Here is a 16,405-nt window from a genome sequence, read left to right on the forward strand (position 1 = left end):
CACTATTGAATAGTGAGAACGTGGATTTACATCCTCTTGGAACTGTTCTTCTTAACTGCAAAATGCTGATGAGTCAATTTGATATTCTGAACCTCAAGCACATACATAGAGAGGGTAATGTGATTGCTGATATCCTTGCCAAAGAAAGTGTGTAGCATGCTTCTGAGATTTGCACTTTTCAAAGTCCTCCTAGTTTAGTTGCAGAAGCCTTGCTTGATGATATTTTAGGTGTTTCTAGACCTCGGCAAGTCTGTAAAAGTCATCTTTGCTAGTTTGTATTTTCTTGTTTGGGCTTCTTGCCTCCATTGTAAAAAAAAAAAAGTGATATTTTTAAAAATAAAGTGTAACCAAATTATCGATTAAGTCATTGATGAATGATCAAAATGATAATTTTTTGTTTAATATTGTAAAAGTCATGGGTTAGATATTGCCCAGGGGTTTCTCAGGTTAGCATATCCACCTGGACCTACTTCACAATCATTTTCCATCATGTTTTGGACAAGTCGCTCGTTCTAGATTTAATGACAACTTAATCATGTGTGTACATTAACCAAAAAGAAATCATGTGTGTACAGAGGTTCCTTACATATGGATAGGATATTACTAGAATACTGGTGATGAAAAATGTACGTACCGTACGTAGTATAATTGTAGATTACCATGCATCCTCAACTCCACCATTAACTATCTCTTCATATGTCTCAAACCTAGATTTAAATCCCTCAAAAACTGTGGAAAAATTTGAACTTCATGTAGACTTGAAGGGTGTCGCTAACCTAGGTTACCCGTAATTAAAATATGATATCTATATATGCAACAATCTAGGGTAAAGAATTTAATTATTACAACATTAATTATCATTCATGAAAGTTGCAATATTGCTCTACATATATGCGTATTTGCAATGTAATAATATCGACTTTATTTGACGAAATAACTAGTTAATTAAACCAAAGCCAATCAAATTAAGGTAGCTCAAGTTAAGTAGGTTCTATAAAAAAACGACAGTATTAGTTTAAAGTTAATTTGATACAAATAAAAAGAGCTCCATTAATTGTTTGTATAGACATGCCTTTAGTGTTCATAGCTAACATTCTAAGGGGAGTCCGGGAGTGCTACATACACACTCAGTTGAGTGTGTGTGAGCCGCTCAGCCATGTGGCAGTTTTTAATTTGATAAAAGCTTAAAGGCAGCAAACACGTTCTCTTTCCTCTTGTCCATATTTTCTATGCCCGTTTTACCCCTCTCTTGCCAATGTCCAGCTTCTGTCATCTGAAAGCTCCATTGGAGTGATTCTTCAACAACCACAGCCACCACCGGTGCCGCCGTCTCAAACCCAAGACCCAACAGACCTCACTTCGAGCGCCTCTGCCTCCTGCCTGGGATCCCAAGCTTTGAGATCACTCGGACATCGGGCGCTCTGTCGCGCCTTCATCTTGTCAGTGACGGAGGAGGTAAGGGAACCACCGCGTCGGAAGTGATGGTAACAACTATCATCGGGGCAACAAATTTGCAGAAGCCTAAAACACGAGTTGAACTGCAAGACCAACTAGCAGAATCCCAAAATCCCCAAAAATTCAAATTAGGGTTTCCTTCCCCAAATTGAAAATCCCAATTTGAAGCGCAACCAGAAAATATGGTGTGAGAGAAGTGTAAGTTCCCTCTTAATCCATGATCAATTTATCTACAAAGTTGTTATCTTTCTCCAAAAAATTGAAAGTAGAGATCGAAATCGATGTGGCAATCTTAAACCCAAAGTCCATCTGCACCTTGTCTTCTTCTTAAGTGCTTCATTCCTTGTACCTACTTAAGCTCATCATTTTGTCCCTTATGTATCAATCAAAGAGCAGTTTTGTGCACCCACGTGCTCTCTTGAACTTGAAGTATCTAAGCTCTGTAATTTGGCCTAGAAAGGCATCAGTGGAAATATGCATTTTGATTCAACTCTCTGTATTTTCTTCTTCTGCTCCGATGCCTGTCAATTGAATTATGCAGTTTTTGAATATCGATCGAGGTTCCAATTGGATTGAATTGGTTGTGTTTATGGTGAGAAGAAGCTTGCGGAGGTGATAGTGCCAGACAAGTGGAGGGATTGTGCCAGTAACACCCCCGAAGGCGGTGGCGAATGGTGGATGTGGTTGATGAACAAAGAGATGAACGGAGTTTAGTTAGAGACTAGCAAGATTGCCCGCGCATTGCTGCGGGGTTCATTATTATGAATGAAATGAAAAAGAAGTGTTGCTTGATATTGTTTAGGCCAATTTCTTTTGACGGTCACTGGATCAGCGTAAGGCTTGGAATAAAATTTTAAAATTAGTCTTTTATTATAGAGCATTTTTCAGTCCCCTAGATCCTAGAACAATTGTAATTAGGAAGTGTTTTATGTTACTTGATATCTTCCAGACATAGAATAAAAGATCAACCATGTGTAGGACTGTAAAGCAGAGTTGGTTCACAGCTGGTTCACAGAGTGGATGGATACAATCAACTTCCCCATAATCACTCTCTACAAAGTCCTCAAAAGCACCAGCAGCTTCAAAAGATCTAGAGACAATAGGAAGCATATGATCTTTACCTAAGTACTGAGCTAATATCATGCATATATATGAATAGCATGAAGAAATGTGTAGTATGCCTTAATTTGATAGGAGCAGAATTGTGTTTGTTTTGCATTCAACTGAAAAGTAGTACAGATCAACACCGTATATGCAATTCTTTAAATTAATTTATAGATTCTGTTTCCGAAGATAGATTATTCAGAGCACCGCCGTGCACTTGCACCAATATAAATGAATGGTTAGATTGCATTAAATATACTTTTTGTTTATTAAAAATAAAGTTGATAATAAATATCAAGGGTTGAGATTATTTTATAAAGGTTGGGTCACTTACACCGTCGGTGCATAGAATAATTTCCAGTTTCTGAAACTGTGTGTCACAGAATGAAATTATGCAGTATATAGCAACACTTCTTTCTCCCGAATTGAAACAGAAACATAAGAACTTGCCTGAGAGAAATTTCTAGTATACTTGAATCCCTACTCATTGATGTCAGAGCCTTTCACTGATTTTTAAGGGAAAATTTCACAAATGGTCACTCAACTATGACTCATTCGACACTTTGGTCACTGAAGTTTCAAATATGTCACTTTAATCACTCAACTATTACATTGTCAATCACTTAAGTCACTTTGTTAATTTTTTTTCATTAAAAAGAATTACTTAAGATTATAAAAAATACTATTTGGGTGGCTTAAGTAATTCTTTTTAATGAAAAAAAATTAACAAAGTGACTTAAGTGATTGACAATGTAATAGTTGAGTGACTAAAGTGACATATTTGAAACTTCAGTGACCAAAGTGTCGAATGAGTCATAGTTGAATGACCATTTGTGAAATTTCTCCGATTTTTAAATACCAAATCTCAACATCGCTCAATTAACAGTAATAAGCGAACTATGTTAATATTCCAGAAAGAATGTAACACAATCTATTGCAAGAGATATTCTCTACTTCCAATTTCCGAGTACAAATTAAAATGCATATACACCGGACAACCCTTTAATGTGTAAATTAGAACTTTTGGCAAAGTTCTATTTGCATGTGTGACGTATTAGAAGCTTCATTTCGCTACTGAGATTTGTCCAGTTTTTTATAAATGAGAAATTGAGAATGAGCCAAAAGAGGTAGAGATAAAAGAAACTTTACCCTGTCCCACTAAAGAAGGCTAAAGGAATCATGATCGAGTTCCCAACCATTAATAGTCATGCTGCAAGAATTAAACCCAATTACCAAATACGGTAGAGGAAAGGCTGCAGAAGTTTCAGATTGACTTGCACTTAGAAATTAATCACATACCAAACTGATAAGGCATCCACAGCAGCAGTTGCATCTCAAGTACCCAGTCATCAATGTTAGGAGTTCGGACTCTGTAATACCAATACCCCAAACAGATAGAGTTGCGATTTTTTGGGTTTCCCAAAAACCATGCAAAGACAGCAAACCCAAAAATCGAGGGGGAAAAAATTACCAATACCCCAAACAGATCGAGTTGCGATTCTGGAAAAAAAAAAAAAAACCAATTGTTCTGCGCAATCAAAACGAAACCTTAAGAGCTTCCCGTCCCCCTCTCCCTCTTCTCTGAGTTCTCTCCCTTCTTCCCTTGTTCTCTTCGCTCTCTATTTCTTTCCCTCTGGGTCGAGCAAACAACCAGACGGTGTCATCCAGGCAAAAGACAGCTGATCCAGAATTGCCTCTGAGGAAAACACGTGAGAAGCCGAGAATGAGGTGCGGGCTCATGAGATCAATAGGTGGCAGGGGCAATAGAGTAAAATGTCAAACAGAAGTAGGGCAAAATGGGAACGACACTATTCATCAGGAGAACTCACTGTTCATAAGGGGTAGGCGCTTTAGTATGTTACAGGTTTTGGTTCAACGTACTTGTCTGGGTCCATGTACTCTGCCGTAACTGGTTCTTCTATATAAAATTCATGTAGGTAGTAACGAAAGCTATAATCAAAGGTAGACGCCTCCACCGCACGTCCTCCCCAACACTGGCGGACCCAGGGGGGGCAAGTGGGGGCTCACGCACCCACTCATATTTTGTACACAATGTATTTAATTGTTATATATATGCATATTTTATCTTCTCTTTAATATATATGCCCCCACTTTAACCTTTAACAATTATATATATATATATATATATATATAGTTGGGTCCGCCCCCATAGAAAACAAAAGCTGGGTCCGCCAGTGCTCCCCAATAACCGCACGACCAACAACAAGCCGGAATAGGCTGCTTTAACTCATAACCACATTCGCCACATACTACTAGATAGTCAGGGCCAACAGTTCCGCCAGGTGGAACCAACTCCAAGTATGGGCAACGAATGTGCTGGTGATCATGACCGCAGATCTGACATCCTCCTCTTTCGGTGACGACAGAAGCAACTGCAGCCACTTTTTTATTGTTTTTGTCTGATACTCCAGTAGCCTTTGGTTCTTTGGACTTGATGCCTGCTAATTTGAGGTTCTATTGTTAGATACCAAATAATAAATAAATTCAGAATTCAGAATTCTGAATTCTGATGCTGCTAACAGTACCTACCAGCAACTTGATTTATCATAAATTGTTAATTTTGTTGGATATAAAAATGACATCAAAGAACACATCTTCCTTCAACCCCACCTCCCAAAAAAAAAAATTCAAAGTATTTACATCTACACCCAGTATAAATGAAAACAGAAACTGCCCAAGAAATCAAACCAATACACTTATAAAATATAAGCCAATTACAGAAATACTGGGAAACAATCCTCGGCTAGAGAGTACGTGTTATTAATGATCCATACACTGACAAGAGATCTCATCGTCCGATTAAAGAGAAGAGAAGAGGAAGAGGAAGAGGAAGGAGTTTTCATACCCTCGGAGCTATTGGGCTTCATCAAATCGCCACGCTGCCCCATCGAGATCTCATCGTCCGACGCTCCTCTCAATTTTGCAATCGCCCCTGAGAAATTGCTGTCCATGTCTTCGGAGATCGAATCGGATAGGGATAGGGTTTCTTCTCGCTTTTCATTTCTTACCAGAAATCAGAACACGACAGTCCTTCTACTGCATAAAACACAAAGGTTAATCTAACCAAAAACCAAAGGAAAATTTCCACATGCCTTAATCAAACCAAAATTTCAATCGATCATCATATGTAGGCAGTTGTACACAACTAAAACTAACTGAAATCAAACACACACCTGTTCTTGTGTTGAAAACCTTTTCCCAAACTCGATCACCAAAACAAACCCAAACCCTCCTCCGAAAAATCACCAAAATCCTGCAAATCTACTCCTCTTGTTCCTACCCCAGCAATTTATGATTGATCCCTGAGCTCGATCTTCTCGGTCTATCTGATAGCTGTGTTGATGACTACACTCAAATAGATGCTTCCCGAACACAGTAGAAAACTCGGGCTGAAAACGGTACTCTTACCTCTCTCGCTCTCCCTCTCTGTTTTAGGCTACCGATCTCACCCTCTCTCTCTTCGTCGCAACGGAACAACGGGACAGACGGCCAGAAAGATGCAGCACGACACTGGGGGGCAATCGAGAAAAACTCTAAACAGGCAGGGGCAAAGCCGTCACAACACTGTTCATACAGGAATCACTGTTCATAAGGCGTAGGCGCTTTGGTATGTTTAGAATTTCATCTGGCAAGAGAGGGAAAAACAGGCATAGAAATGTGCACATGAGGAGAGAGAACGTGTTTGCTGCCTTTAAGCTTTTATCAAATTAAAAACTGCCACATGGCTGAGTGTGTATGCAGCACTCCCCCACATTCTAAAAATGTGCCGTTAATTGAATATTGGCATTACAAATTCAAACCAATGAACCTTCTTGACTCATGACGTTCCTGACATTCTCGCATGCATGAATGTGACGCTATCGTCTCTTGGCCGGCTTTTTATAAAACCTTCGTGTATTTTTTTTTAATTGTGGTAAACCTTGTAGTATTATGAGGTGCCTTTGGGTTTTTTTTTTGGTGGAGATGGGTTAAAATTAAGAGTGACACACTCTAATTTTTTTTTTTTCACTTTCGGGGTTTACTTTATTTGTATTGTGTGGTTTCTTGGCCTTCGCTCACGAGGATAAAAAATCAAGGGGAGTGAATTCACACTCCTAATTTTACAATCCATACTTCATGTTTTTTTTTTTAGTATCTTAGATTTTGTCTTTTTGTAGTGTGGATTGTAAAAATGTAATATTAAGATATTATAAAATTTTTAAAAAGGAGTGTGAATTGTAAAATAAGGAGTCTGAATTTCACTCTCTAAATCAATCACGTGCTATACAAAATGTGCTTGTCTGCACCCTCTGAAGCTATACCGTGCTAATTGCGTTATGATTTTGAATTGGGGTTGGGTCGATAAAGACATGGGTAATAGGTATAATGAGCTTAATAGTTGACTACGGTGAAATGTTTACAGAGAGTCATAGACGTATGAATAATATTATATTAGCAAGGCCTACACACTATGTGTGTCGAGATAAGTTAATGGTAGTGAGAAAGGTTTTCATACAACTAACACGTTTTCTACTATTTCTTTTATTTTTATTCTTTTGTTTTCTATTTTACAATTTACTATATTATTCCTATTGATTAATTATATTTCATACTTTTTTTTAATATATAAGGGTTCAATTGGTAAAAAAATTCAATTTTGGAGAGTAAGTTCTCTTCTCTTAATAATAGTATAGATAATGTAGGCATTCTATTTCCAAACATATTACAGGCTGAATTTTTTTTTTTTTTTTTTGAGAAAATATTATAGGCCGGAATGTTCTCCGCTACACCTACGCGATCTCTTGTTAATGTGCGCCCCTCGCGGTCGCTAGTCACAACGGATACGTTATATCTTTGGCAAACCCATGCACCCATTTTGGCTGTATTCATCGTCCAAACTTTTGCACCCATTTTGGCTGTATTAATTCATCATCCAAAACTTTTGCACCCATTTTGACCAAAGGTTCAGTGGATTCAGATGTGTGCTTTACATGGTGCAAAAGACTCTTTCGCTGTTTTCATCAGTCGGGTGCACAATTGACTTTGGAGACCATTGTGGCTCATGAGAAACAATTCTGAAATTTCCCGCACAGAGACTCGATCGAGAAGCCTAGCCTATAATACAAGAGTTGATGATGTTTCATTTCATCGTTAGCCTCAAACAAGTTAACATGGCTACCTCCTCCTCATCGTGCATTCTCTTATCTTCCTTACTCATTCTCCTCCTATTCCTAGTGATCATCTCTCCCAGCTCTGCCCAACAACCTCACGGGTTCCCCACAGCCCTCCTACTCCTCAGTACTCCAGTTCCACAAGCATCTACTGCAGCGGCTCAGGCTCACCAGACTAGTTTTTATGATATTCTATCAACTCTGTTGGTCCTCGTTCTCATTCTCTCAGCTTTGCTCAAGTTGATTAATTTGCTCAAGAGACAAAAGGCCGTCACTCCCGCTCCGCCTCTACCAATCCACCACGCCGCCTTTCATCTCCAGCAACCTTCCGCTGCCAATCAACCCCTGTCACAGTACCCGCACAATCTTTTCATCATGCAGCAGGCTCCTTTGGCCGCTCCCCATCCCCTTAATGCCCTCCTCAATCTCAGTTTCAGGGAAAACATATCCATGGAGGCCGATGATCGATGATGGTGTTGGGATTCATCTCTAGTACGTACTACACTACTACGTAGGCATTTGCATGCTTGTATCGCATGAAAATTAGCTAGCTTTGTTATTTCTCTCTTTTGGATTGTTTCAACATCTGTTTCTTGTTCCTAGCTAGCTTTCTGTATGCAGCTGTAACATATGTACGTAGCATCATGTATGGATCATATATATATATCGGTTTTTGTTTCATCTTCATCAGATATTCTTTTTGGAATGCTTTTTCATTTTCAGATTAATGATTGGACTTCATGACATGACTCTTGGTTAATTCTTAGGGAAGATTCAAGTCTTTCTGTAAACTCAAGTGCTGAAGGGGGGTGAAGATTAATACTCAGATTAAGTATTCAATCCTCCAAAAGTAAACAAAGAAATAAAACTCGTCATTCTTGATAAAACAAAAAACAAAAAAAGGATTTTACAAAACTAACCTCACAAAGCAACGAGTGTCCGCTGTGTGACAAAAGGTGAAATTGGGGAAGGGGCGGGCCATAATAGTCAATTAATCTGAACCCTTAAGTCTGTGGTCCACTTTAGACCAAAAAAAAAAAATAAGTATGTGGTCCTCTGGAAGGACAATCTATATCCAATCCCATGACACAGTTACTTGGACAATAGGTCATACGACGTCCGTCTGATCAAGGTTAATTGATACCTTGTTAAGATATAATTGGTGGGATTTCTTTTGTAGGGGTCGTTTTAAGAATCTGAATTGATAGTTTATGATATTGTAATAATTTTGGGAGATACAGACATGGCGACATTCTGAATTCAGGAGTATGAAAGATGAGGTAGATTGTTCAAAGAAAGACTTAACTAACAAGACAGAAATTGGACTGAGATGCTTATTTCTTGAACTAAACTTGACATGTTTTATTCCATGCTCAGTATAATTAATAGTTGTTCTACTCTGTGTCGAATTCAGTTCTAATGTGTTATTCTTGTCTGTGTTAATCAGAACTGGTAATAACATTTGGGACCAAAGAAGTTAAGCATTGAATCCTTTTTAAGATATTGGGAGATGGCATAGAAATCATGCATCAAGCAGCGTTTACAGAAGGAATATAGAGCACCGTGTAAGGTGTGGCTTCTTTTGCTACTGAACCTGTTGTCAATTATCTGGTATAGATGGATAGTCGTCCATATCATTTACACATCCTTTGAGTACTTCTTGTTGTAGCCACTGTGTATATGTCTTGTTTCACTTAAATATGAGCAAGTGGTTTTAAAGTTATCTTTTGGTCTTGTTAACAATAAGCTGTAGTTACAATAACTTAATGGATAGTAAGTCTTCTTACAGCTTGATTCTGGATTTCAGGTCATGTGCCCTCTCACGTGATGAGAGGGGAAGAGAGATGACCGTGGATTAATTAGCATCAGATGGATGAGGAATACGTTGCAGTTAGGTGACACAAAGACTTGATCGAGGAGCTAGGATATAATAGACAGAGAGACGAAAATTCTTTGTCCAAGAATATTCATAAGATTAAAGTCTTATATCATGGATATAGATGGGACACACAAAAATTCTACTATGGACCATGGTGCAAGTGGATTATAGTTAGTCAGTTATAATGGGCTTCGTGCAACACAAGAGTAGTCGAAGTAGAATTCTACTGTGGACGTTGTTTTAGGGAAACGATATTTGAAATTGTGTGTTCTCATTGATAATAGGGGGCTTCTTATATAAATGATTACAATGCATAGAATCCGAATTGTACAAGGAAAGGTAATCACACAATGAATGGATATCTCTAAGATATTCTCCGAGATTCTCTCTAATTTAAACTCTATTACCACTAGGTCAAGTAACCTAGAGATTAGGCCAAACACACAAATTGAGATTTACTTGAACACTTCCCCTTGTGTCGCCCAAACGTGGTGCTCCTCTCGTTGCCTATTAAAAACCTTGCCGCGTATCAAAAATCCAGTGGGACAAAAATAACCTCTGTCGAAGGGGAAAAAGAGCACAACACACCCTTCACGTTTCGAGACCATACATGTAGACACCTCCCCCTGATGTCTGCATCTCCCCCTGACGACTACGGTCATTGGAGTTCGGATAACTTCCACAAACGATGCTACCAACATGTTTCTCGAAAGTGGAATTTAGGCAATGACTTAGTGAGCAAGTCTGCCATACTGTCCTCAGATCGAACCTAGTTCACTTTGATCTTGAGGAGAGTTTGTTATTGCTGATTATACTTGGTGTGGTCACTTTTGATGTAGCCTTGCTTCAAAACAAGTAGCATTATCCTATATGCTCGTAGGCCCATCTGTGGTAGACTTCAAACCACAATTGTTCGAACATGCGTAACTATGGATCCAATCCATATACATTCACGAATCACTTCGTGAGGAGCAATAATCTCTGTATTGTTCAAAAATATAGCGACTATGGTCTATTTCTGTAGACCTCCAAGATATCACGGTCTTTATCCATGGTGAACACTTAACCAGTTTGGGAATGACCTTTGTATGGGTAAGAAAGATACCCAATATCAGCAAAACCTTCCAAAACACATGTCATTTTGGGATGTGGATATTGGACGCAGGCCAGTGTTGGCTGAGTTCCTAGTGTGTGATGGGTCCGAATCCATCATCTCTCTGTAGGGATAGAACAAGCTCATATCAATTGTACATCTCAAGTACCGAAGGATATCTTTTACACCAATCCAATGGCGCCGCGTTGGCGCAAAGCTATATCTAGCTAACAAGTTCATGGCAAATGAGATGTCTGGTCTTGTGCATTGAACTAAGTACAATAATGCGCATATTGTACTCAAGTAAGGCACTTATGCCTCTAGCATATCTTCGTCATCATCCTTCAGATGAAGAGGATCCTTTTCAGGATCAAGACTATGGACGATCATGGGGGTGCTTAAAGGCTTGATCTTGTCAAAATGCCTAAGCATCTATCAACACGATGCTCAAGTTCCAAACTGAGACATATCATGTTCTCCCAAAATCCTTCATCTCAAATTCGGATTTCAAGTGTTCAGCGGTTTCCCTTAACTCTTTAAGGGCTTCTAATGAAAATCATGTCCAACATGAACATCTATAGAATCCGAAACTTGTTATGGAAACGCATGGACATATCCCTTCCCAATCAAGTAGTCATCTTAGTGAGCGTTTCAAACTTATTGCAAACACGCTCCGTGGTCTAGAGCCACTTGACTTGGGTAAATGAACTTCACCATGAACCTTTATGTACATTCCGTATCTAGATCCCCATAGAGATACGTAGTGACCACATTTGTAAGCTGCATGATCAGTTATTCAGAAACTACCAAACTGACAGGGTAGTGAAGTGCAAGACATCCATTACGAGAGAATATGTCTCATCGTAGTCGATTCCAGGGCGTTTTATGAGAAGCCTTGCGCCATAAGGCGAGATTACCATCACTTTTTCTCACTACGCTTTCTAACGAAGACCCATTAGTCAACATGTTTTATGTTAGGAGGTGTTGGCATCATTGGCTCAAAAACCCTTATCTTCGTTAGAGAATCCAACTTAACCTGGATAGCATCTTTTTATTTAGGCCAAATTTCTCTACGTTGGCATTCATTCATCAATGGAGCGTGGTTCGATATCATCAGACTCAACAAACTCATGCGCAACGAATTGCGCGACTACATCATCAATTATGATGGAGTTTTTATCTCACGTCTCATGTGCACTGGTGTAATTTTCATAGAGCTCTATATTCTTAGGAATAGGTTCTGACGTTGAGGCGTCCCCCAATGGTAACCTTAATTCGGAAGATACTCATGAGACGGGTTTTAAGTGTCGATGATCAAAGGATTGAAATGTGCCAAAGTATCCTTCGAACCCACGGGCCTCCCACACATCCTAGCTAGGGCCATGGCCTATAACGCCAGAGTGCCACTCTCTTTGGCATTGGCGCCATGCCTATCTCCGTGTAGGGTGGCGCTTCGTCCTCTTGTAGGGACGTCCTCTCCTAGGCAGCAGTGTCGGCCACACTTAGTTCAGGAATCAACCTTTGATTCATGCTTCATTTCGCTCGAGAGAATGGATATCAGTGTGAAGTCTTTTGTAGACGGATCATCATATCATGACTAGGATGATCTATCTTGTCATGATAAAGCCAATATGTGTCTAAATCCAAGAGATCTTCTTACATAACTTTTATTGGATTAATAGCTAGAATAGTGACATAGAGTCTACTAGAGAGACTCATAAACTTCTCTAAGATGCGCCTTTGTTCGCAATCTTTAGAGGTATTGCAAAGGAACTCATTTCCGTTCTCTACATGCATTTTCGCATGGAATCTGTTGGCTATTCATAGGGTACGATTTGCCCTAAGATCGTAGAGAGTTTTTGTGATAGTAATCAAGGTGCCATTTGGCAAGTGGAACATGGGCTATTCCATGTCCTTGAATTAATACTGATGGCCTAGCCATCGTAGTCACAAAGTAATACGCTCATAATCAAAATTGAGTCATAATGAAAAGAACTCGAAATTTTATTCATAAGCCAACGGAGTTACATCATTGTCTCTTTGACCAAAGAAAATCTAATCCAAAATGCTAGCTAATGCAAAACAATAGTGGTCGTCTAACTTCTTTCGGTAATTCCAAAATAAATGTGACCAGGTGAGTAAAGAGATGTCGGTGGAACAAGGCTCGCTTAAGTACCACTAATCTCAGAACCTTCCTCGACATCACACTTACTTTGGGGTGAGCCTACTTTGAAGAAAGACTAAACCATTGGCATTTACTATAAAGTATATGGCAATTGCTTATTACATATCTTGGAAAACTAAAGACTTAAACAGAATTGACGATCTATTAATCCCAGCTAGATTTGTAGTCTTCAACCCTTCACTCTAGATCATCTTCTTGATCTTCTTGTTCCACATAGTGAGCTTCTCTTGCTTCACAATATGCTTTGTAGGGAGTGACTAGTTCTTCACGAGCTCTACAAATGTGTGCCCAAAGATCAGACACTCCACATCGAGAACATACATCTCTTTGCTCAAACTCCATTGATTGAGGCGCTTTGAAAACGTCATTTAGATGGCTCTTAGTGTTGGTGAGGCTGTGGGCCTGTGTCAGTGGGCCTCTGCCTTGGGCTTGGGCTTCTTGGGCTTCTGTGTTGGAAATTTTATGATTTAAAATTAAAATATATTTTATTTATTTCTTTATTTATTTTGGGGGTTATTTTTATATTCAAAACTCATCATCTATTTATGGTTTAACGGTTTTATGTTTTAAATATATGATTATTATTTGACCGTTATATGGTTAATGAGGTTATTGATGGTATGATAAGTGTGCCCTATATAAGGGTACGTGGCTATGGTTGGAAGGCATATGGTGAGACATGAAACATGCACATGTGTGAGAGTTTAGATTGTTGGATAATGAGGGTATACACGACGGTATAATCCACCATAATGCAACCACTCTAGCCAAATACCTCTACCAAAGATATTCTTACAAACTATACATATACATACTTTACTTATACACCATTTTGAGTGCACAGGTGATAAAGGTTCAATGGAGCTTCTTAGCTGCACGATGGAGCTCGAAGAGTTGTTGTATCTTGGGAGAAGTTCGTCATTCAACCGTGTGCAGTAGGGGATGAATCTTCTCTTAAGACAGTGTGCTTGCACGCCTCGACTCGATAAGTTTTCCTATATAAAAATCTATATATTATATTATTTTCTTACTTTATTTTATTTTCTCATCTATATCATTATTTTTATTTCCCAAGATATTATCATATTATTTTGTGTTTTTATTTTACAGGAATTCTGTCCCATATTTTTTACAACATTCTGGGCTTCAAATGATCCGGTAATGGTTTGAGTTCAAGTGTAGGGGCCTGAATCACTGAAGGAAGAGGTTTATTAGTAGATAACTGAATTGACAAAGGAGGAGGATTTTTACCTTCATAACGCAAATGAGTTTCAATGGAGGAAACATCCTCCAATGTTGGAGGGTCCAACGTTTTCTGAAGGTTCTTCATGGGGATAATGACGCCATTATGAGTGTAGCCAATGCCTTGCTCAATGGTTGTGACCAACGTATCCTCTCTTATTGCTTCCAAAACTTTCTGGGCAAGAGTATCAAGTATGTCAATAGAAAAACATGAATCAAATTCAATTGGATACCTCATAGCCTCAAAGATGTTGAAGCCTATCACATCTCCATCAAATTCCATAGTTAGAGAGCCAGCATAGACGTCAATCTTTGTCCTAGCAGTCCGCATGAAAGGTCTACCCAACAAAAGTGGCGTTGGGTTTATGGTGGATTCCTCCATGTCCAAAACATAAAAATCCGCGGGAAAGATCAAGTGATTAACCTGCACAAGCACATCTTCCAACAATCCTTTCGGAAAGCCCTTAGATCTATCCACCAATTGAATAATTACGTTATCAGATTTAAGTTTACCTAGACCTAAAGATGCATAAACAGAATAAGGCATAACATTTATAGATGCACCTAGATCTAACATGGCATTCTCAAATCTAGTGTTACCAATAACGCAAGGAATGGTGAAGCTTCCAGGATCTTTGCATTTTGGGGGAAGTTTCCTTTGAATAACAGCTGAGACATTCTCATTCACCTTCACAACTTCCTTTTCTCGAATTCTCCTTCTTGTTGTACAAAGCTCTTTCAAAAACTTTGCATATTTGGGCACTTGCTTTATAGCTTCAAGAAGGGGAATATTGACCTGCACTTTTTTTAAAGTATCCTAAACAGCCATGTCGCTTTCTTCTTGTTTGGATTTAGCAAATCTGCGAGGAAAAGGCATAGGAGAAAGGAAAGCATTAGTAATAACCGGAATTGAAGAGTTAGAAAATTTACCTTTGGTTTCTGGTTTCGTTGGGGATTGCAATGAGCTTTCAATCCTGGCTGTAACAGGGTCTGGGATTGCTAAGTCAGTTGCAATCCTGGAAGTCGCTGGGCCATTTTTTTCCTTCCTTTTCGAAGTTGGCGTTTCATGGTCTTCATCAATGTGCACGGTGGTGTTCTTTTGTGCCTTGGGGACTTCATTGATGATCCTTCCACTTCTAGTGGTGATGGCATTGGCAGATTCAAAGCCCCCATTTGGATTGGGAATAGTATTACTTGGAAGCTTACCACCTTCAGGGCCTTTTGTCATGAAATCGACCACGTGGCCAAGCTGTTTCTCCATTGCTTCCATCCTCTTTTGCATGAGATTCTGACCTTGCATCAAATTGTTGGTTTGATTTTGCATTTGATTTTGGTTCTGCAACAAAGTCTGATTAGAAACAGTTAAAGTTTTTATAATCTCATCATAGTTGTTAGAAGAAGAAGATGAAGAATTCGAAGGACTAGAGTTTAGAGGAGTCTGTGGCTTTGGGAAGAAGCTTGGAGGACGTTGGTTGAAGGCTTGAGAAGCTGGTTGGGCGTTTTCATTGTCCTTCCAACGAAAATTGGGGTGATCCCTCCATCCAGGGTTGTAGGTGTTAGAATATGGGTCATTACTTGGACGTTGGTACCCTTGTTGGAACCCTAGGACGTTGACACCTTCAAAGTTTCCTCCTTCCATGAGTTGAGGGCATTGATCAGACATATGCCCTTGCATTGAGCACACTCCACATGCCATAACTTGTCCCTTCATTCCCTGAGAAACAATAGAAGTAAGTCTGTTAATTTTATCTTCCAATTGAACCAAAGTACTTACCTCATTAACTTTTTCACCTGTATGGGTGGACTTGGAACCGCCATATTGTTGTTGATTCAAGGCCCTATTCTCAATTAAGATCATTCCAGCTGCAGGTTCCTTGTCAACAAATGATCCTCCGGAAGCTGCATCGAGCATATCTCTTTCCAAGTTGGTGAGACCATCATAGAAGCAAGTGAGCAAGGTCTCATTCTTCATGCCATGTTGAGGGAATTGAGTGATAAGAGTCTTGAATCTTTCATAGTACTCTGCATAGGACTCATCTTGCCCTTGTTGAATTCCACTTATCTTCTTCCTAAGCATGATGATACGAGATGTAGGGAAGTATTTTTCCAAAAATGCCTTCATCATGTCTGCCCAAGATGTGATGCATCCACTTGGCAACTCATAAAGCCATTACTTTGCCTTGTCAGCCAACGAAAATGGGAAGCCTTTCAACTTCAAGATTTGCTCATCAGCTCCTTGTGGCTTCATGCTCGTGCAAATGAACTGAAACTCCATT

At 39.2% G+C, this 16,405-nt stretch overlaps 1 long non-coding RNA gene across 1 annotated transcript; it reads left to right on the forward strand.

Moving 5' to 3' along the window:
* Positions 1-1,071: 1,071 nt before the first annotated feature.
* Positions 1,072-2,328, forward strand: LOC121051786. Its single transcript, XR_005806927.1, has 2 exons — positions 1,072-1,653; positions 1,997-2,328. It is a non-coding gene; the product is annotated as an uncharacterized LOC121051786 (long non-coding RNA).
* The last annotated feature ends 14,077 nt before the right edge of the window (positions 2,329-16,405 follow it).

Source organism: Rosa chinensis, chromosome 2 (assembly GCF_002994745.2).
Source record: "Rosa chinensis cultivar Old Blush chromosome 2, RchiOBHm-V2, whole genome shotgun sequence".
Lineage (NCBI taxonomy): Eukaryota > Viridiplantae > Streptophyta > Magnoliopsida > Rosales > Rosaceae > Rosa > Rosa chinensis.